The sequence below is a fragment of the Onychomys torridus genome, chromosome X (assembly GCF_903995425.1).
Source record: "Onychomys torridus chromosome X, mOncTor1.1, whole genome shotgun sequence".
Taxonomy (NCBI): domain Eukaryota; kingdom Metazoa; phylum Chordata; class Mammalia; order Rodentia; family Cricetidae; genus Onychomys; species Onychomys torridus.
In genome coordinates, this window is record NC_050466.1 from 45,159,062 (window position 1) to 45,165,567 (window position 6,506).

The following is a 6,506-nucleotide window of genomic DNA, read 5'->3' on the forward strand; positions in this document are numbered from 1 at the left end:
AATAGTCTCTTATGTAAATTTTCAGAGTAAATCATAGCAAAGCTAACTTTCAAGCAATATCTGATTTTGTCTCAGTGTTGTTGCCTATCAGTCTGCTTACTCTATTTTCTCATTCATGTTGTTTTCCAACAAGATAGCTTGATAAGTGGTTTTCTATTAAGACATTTTGAAATGTTATCATTGTATACTATTTAATATCTCATATTTAATATTTAATATAATTTTTACATATTAAGTAATATAACTACAATATCATATAAATAATAAAATATTTATACTTACTTTTATTATGAGAACAAGTAGTGTGGATTCACCTTCTCATGGCATCATACTGATAATCTAATAAAAAATTTGAACATTGATTCATATTGCTACTTTGAAGTGGTATGGATTAAAAGTATGGCTTCTCCCGTCACTGTAGCTCTAATGGCATCATCCCAAAAAAGTGAAGCACAAACTGGAAATGGTTTAGTTGCCTCCCAGAGGAAGAGAAAATGTAAACTAATCCACAAATGGTCCACAGACTTAGTCTGGAACTGAGTCCATAAAGTAAAATTCCAGGATATATACTTCTCTCTCAAATATCAAAGGTAATCTTCCCTTAAACAACTTTATATGAAAAGATGATAAGATGAGAAACACAATAAAAGTGAAAACAAATGTCACATGTATTGATAAGAAGACCAAATTTCACATGCTTTATTTCTATTTCAGTTTTAATGTCTAGGCCTAACCCAAGGTAACTCTATTTGAATCTTTTCTTTTTGTGTTTATAACTGTGAAAAGGCATCATATAAGTTTACTATATACATTCCAACATAATATGTGTCATCTAGCTTTGTAACTCTTCCATCTAACAACCATTGAGCAAGTCACATTATGGGAAAAAACGATTTCAGCTATTGTAGATGTTAAGAGGTATTTACAGACTACAACCATCCAAATGGTCAATTTTATGAGATTCTTAGTCTCTAGTCTTTTTTGATACAATTTTTATTTGGTCTCAAACTATTTTGAATGTATTTGTTCTAATCTTCTAATTGACTCTACTTTCATGAAGTTTGAAATTAAATGATGATAATTAAGAGCTTGCATATTAAGTCTATGGTGTCATGAGTAAATAAGAAAGAATACATATTAGGTAGTCACCAACATCACTAAAACTCAAATGCTTATTTATCTCTGAATACTGACATTTCTTTCACACACAAATACTATAATGACTCCATAGTAGAAGAAATTAGAAACTCACCCAGAATTATAAAAACAGGAATCTCCTCTATAAACCTGTTTATGTCATAGCTTTTCTTAGCTCAAAATTTCATGAATTTTTATTTTAGTTACAGTTTCTGAAAATTACAAATTAGTGATCACAATTGGAACAGGTGTGAAGATTTTTACTTGCAAAATGCTGGGGTTTTTTAACAGCTTTGTGGTAAATCAAGTCTTTTAACATCAATACCATCATATGATGATGATTTGTGGTTTAAAGTGGTTACTTTAGCATTGAATTCCTACATTAAACCCAAACTGAAGTATAAAGAGAAAAATAAAACTACCAAAGATGGTAGTCTGCAAATCTATGTAATTGTGTTTCTACATGTACACATGCTTGTATCAAAAGGCATGTTTGGAATGCAGAAGGCATTTGTATGTGTTTATATGTGATAGACAATAATGATTCCATTAATAGTTTTATAAATGCATAATGAAACTATGATTTATGATATTATCTCTGTATTCATATAAACAAACATGATCTAATTGCTACATTTTATTTAAATTTACAATAGAAAATAATTTATAAAATGTTAAAATCAAAGATATCACTTGGTAAGAAAGTTCACACATATATTATTTGATACATAATATTATGATAATAAATATAAAATATGAATCTAAAAAATTGTTAATATTATGTGAATCCTCTGAAGTTCTACAATTACTTAAATGATGTTGTAAGAAATACAACGGGAACCTAAAAGTAAGTATCTTTATATTTTAAATTTATCTTTTATCATGGAATCAAATTCTATTTGGTATAATAGTGGATGCATATAACAAAATCAGCTAATGTACAGACACTGTGCTTACAGCTATGCCACTGTTAAGGAATTACCATTGGTATATAATATTTTGAAATTTGTATTAAAGGAGTGAACAAGTTTACTAAACTACATTGTGAAAATAATGTCAACTTGCTATGATGAACTAAATACAACATTTGTGGGGTTAACTGCTTAACAGACTAGAAAATATTTTGAGAATCACTAAACTATACTAACATGAGGAATGAGAAAGTAGACAAGGCAAGACCTGTCATTAATTCACACACTATGAACATATAATTTTTAACAAAGAAGCCAAAACTGTACAATGGAAAAGAGAAAGCATCTTCAACAAATGGTGCTGGCATAAATGGATGCCTAAGATCAAAACACTAAAGACAGCTTACGCTGGAGAGGATGTGGAGCAAGGGGAACTCTCCTCCTCTGTTGGTGGGAATGCAAGCTTTTCCAGCCACTTTGGAAATAAATATGGCTCTTTCTTAGAAAATTGGGAATCAGTCTCCCTCTAAGACCCAGCTATATCACTCTTAGGCATATTTCCAAGGAATTCACAATCTTACCACAAGGGCACATACTCAGCTATGTTCACAGCAGCATTATTTGTAATAACCAGAATGTGGAAACAACCTAGATGCCCTTCAACTGAAGAATGGCTAAATTAAATATGGTACATATACACAATGGAGCACTACTCAGCAGAGAAAAACAATGACATCCTGAGGTTTGCAGGCAAATGGACGGATCTAGAAAAAAAAATATCCTGAGTAAGGTAACCCAGACTCAGAAAGACAAACATGGTATGTACTCACTCATAGGTGGATACTATATGTAAAACAAAGGGGCTGAGGCACAAACCCCTGAAAGTCAGGTTTCCTCCCCCCTCCCCAAATTCTCTCCCTATGTGGTTTTTAAGTCAGAGAGAGAGGGGAGGGGTGAGGGAACCATAGATATGAGGTTTAAAGTGCCAGCTATAGTTCCTAGCAATGGAAGAGAAGGATCCCTTTAGCTCAACTGCCCATTCTGAATTCCCATTTGGTTGATCACAGCTTCCCCACGGCAAACTGTTAATGGAAGGGAAAAAAAAAGTGAGAATGCTCTAAGTGATGTCATTGGATAGTGTGAATGTGGATGATTGACGTGGGGATAACATGCAAACAAACATGATTTTCTCTAAATATTCCATGAGCATGTGTTTTCACACTGGAAAGGGGGGAATTATTTATTGGCAGAGGGGGAGGGGCTAGACAGCAGGCATAGTGCACTCCACAAAGAAGATTTAATAAGTGCTGTCTGTGATGTTTGGCAAGCCGTGCTTATATCCATCTACAAGGTTTGCGAACCCATGTTGTTGTGAGTCAGTTACACCATTTTTTAATTGTATTTCTGTTTTAAAGATGGCATAAAATGTACTCTAATCTTATTGCTAAATTGCCATGTAGTCCTTTTCAATGCTTGTAGCAAAATTTTAGATAAAACAAAGGGGTATTCAAACGTAAGGTAATATTTTTTAAAAGCAAAGGATTTGTTTCAGACTTTTGTGCAGCAGGTTTCAATTCCACAAACAGCAGGATGGGAGGGGAGATTTGTTCTAACACAAGTGCATTATCTGTAAGTGCATCATCTGATTCAGTTCTGCTACAATCAAAAAGACCAGTGTTTACTTTTCATTGAAAGAAAACCTTCATAGGAGTGGAATGGTGGATCACATGAACCAGAAAAAGAATTTGGAAGGGAAAATCTGGAGATGTGAAAGAAAAAAGAAATGTGTGCTATCCCAGATTCCCAATTAGAATGGAGACTACTTGGTCAACTAGCAGACGAAGATTTTGAGGAGTGTGCCTAACCTTCTTCCCCTTGGCAACTGGTAGTCTACTCTGAGGACCACCTGGCACACCATGGGGAAACGTGATAACCGAGTGGCATATATGAATCCTATAGCAATGGCCAGATGGAGGAATGCAAGCCAATCTACAGGCCCAACTATACAAGATTATCTGAATCGACCAAGGCCTACGTGGGAAGAAGTAAAGAAACAATTAGAGAATAAAAAGAAAGGCTCCAAGGCATTGGCTGAATGGAAAAAATGAATGAAAATTGGAAGAAGGAGCTTGAGAAAAGCAGAGAGAAAGTATTAGCTGGAAATGTCAGTTCATCCAAAAGAAAAGAAAAAGAGAAAAAAAGAAAGAAAAAAATCTTGTCGGTATACATCCTCTTCATCAAGCTCTGATTCATCTAGCAGTTCTTCAGATTCTGAGGATGAGCCCAACAACGGAAAAAGAGAAAGAAGAAAAAGAACCGTTCTCACAAATCATCAGAAAACTCCACCTCTGAATCAGAATCGCCAAGCAAGGAGCTTTCCCCAAAGAAGAAAATAGCAAAGGATGAAACCGAAAAAGAAAAATGTACCAAAAGCTACAGCAAGAAAAGAAAGAAGACTTATCCTGAGGAAAAGCCATGCTCTTCTGAATCCTCATTAAAATCAGATTATGAAGAGGAGGTGCAGCTGAAAAAGAAGAGAAAATACGATGAGCAAGAAAGAGAAATGGAAAAGATGAAAAAGAAGAGAAAGAAGAAACATCACAAGAAACACAGTAAGAAGAAGAAGTCTAGATCAAGTCACAAGTCAGTGTAACAGAAAGGAAAACCAAACAGTCTAGGTTATATTTACCAAAATGCATGAGATTCTCTGTGTTAATAGAATTATTCTGGACTTTAAGTTGCCAGTAAAATGCCACTGTGCCAGAAAAGGCTGTATTTGTTGCCTGCAGCTTATATAGAGATTTTTGTTTGTTTAAATGCAAGCTTTTTCAGCCACTTTGGAAATAAATATGGCTCTTTCTTAGAAAATTGGGAGTCAGTCTCCCTCTAAGACCCAGCTATATCACTCTTAGGCATATTTCCAAGGAATTCACAATCTTACCACAAGGGCACATACTCAGCTATGTTCAGAGCAGCATTATTTGTAATAACCAGAATGTGGAAACAACTCCTCTGGGAACCAAAACTCAGTTGTCATACTAATGTTAAAATGTTTGGAGTTCAGTTAAATTGTTTTAGATAATGAAAAATTTTGACCAAAAATACATCTAACATTAAATGTACATAATTTTCACATATCTTAAAATACAGTCAGAAACATGGTGACAATTACAGTTGACATTTGAAGATATGACAGCATTGTTGTTCAAAAATTAATATTTTAGCAATGTTTAGTTGATGTTGCATCTTTTTTTTCAAGACGTCAGGGAGTGGAAGGGGTGTGTGTTTGCTACTCTGGTTAGCTGAATTGTATGCCTTTAATCCTTACACATCCTATTTTTGCCAGTGCAGCAACCATTTATTTCTTACATACTGAAAGTGTAGAATGTTGTTGTGTACTGTATCAAGAGAACAAGAGAGCAGTTTACAGCACAAAGCCCCCAAAGCTAGGACATTTACCTCCATTTCAGCACTATTCACTCTCTAGTAGTAATACTATTTAACATTTGATTACTATGTAACTTAAATTAACTTATTACTTGAAGGAGAATTATTTTAAACTGTCCCTGGTTTTGTTTCTTTGTTTTTATTCATAAATATTATGATTTTTTTCACACTTTATACTGCCATTTTAATTATCCAGTTATATTCTTTATAATGAGTATTGATCCTTTTAAATATAATTTTTATGGCAAAGATATAAAGTTCAAGTTTTTCATATATTAAATTTTGGGTATTAATTTCATCTCATTAGTGCATTTAAATTTCACATTTGCCAAATTATTTGGCATGTAAAAAGAAGGTCTTAAAAAATTGTAATGCCTTCATATTGATGCTGGTTTACTAATAAGCAAGTTGAGGGCCAAACTTCTAGTATGCTCTGTGTCTTGTTACATAAACTATTGCCAAAATATTAGTATGTTCATTAATAGTTTCTTGTCCTAAACATTAGTACTGAAGTATAATGGAAGTTAAATTTAGGTAATAATAACATCATTTATCTTTCTGTGTCCATATATTACTAAGATCTGGTGCCTTGTGTCTGTTGCTGACTCGTGTTCACCACTAATGTTAAAAATGTGTTAAAAATATTTTACTTTACATTTCTTTATCAGAGTAGCATAAATTGTAAGCTTATGTTTCAGAAGCACCTGTTGCAGTAGACACACTAATAATGTCATAGTACAAAGGATTTTAGCATGATGAGAGAGGCTCAGTGTTTCTTTCTTTCAGACAGGTGATTTAACCTCAGAGTCTTTGAAACAAAAGCAAAACTATATAAAAGATCTAGTAGATAAAGGACTTGATACCTCTGAAAGATGTTGCAAGGGTAATCTTAGACTCTCTCAATATTGTTCTTGGTGTAATGTAGTAATGCCATACTAGATCACCTTGAAGTTTCATAAATACAACTGTTTCTTAAAATATATCTACACGCATATTGCTGATAAAACTATT

The 6,506-nt window shown here is 33.4% G+C and overlaps 1 pseudogene; it reads left to right on the top strand.

The window, feature by feature from the left end:
• The first annotated feature begins 3,964 nt into the window (after positions 1-3,964).
• LOC118574620 lies at positions 3,965-4,701 on the top strand (annotated as a pseudogene).
• The last annotated feature ends 1,805 nt before the right edge of the window (positions 4,702-6,506 follow it).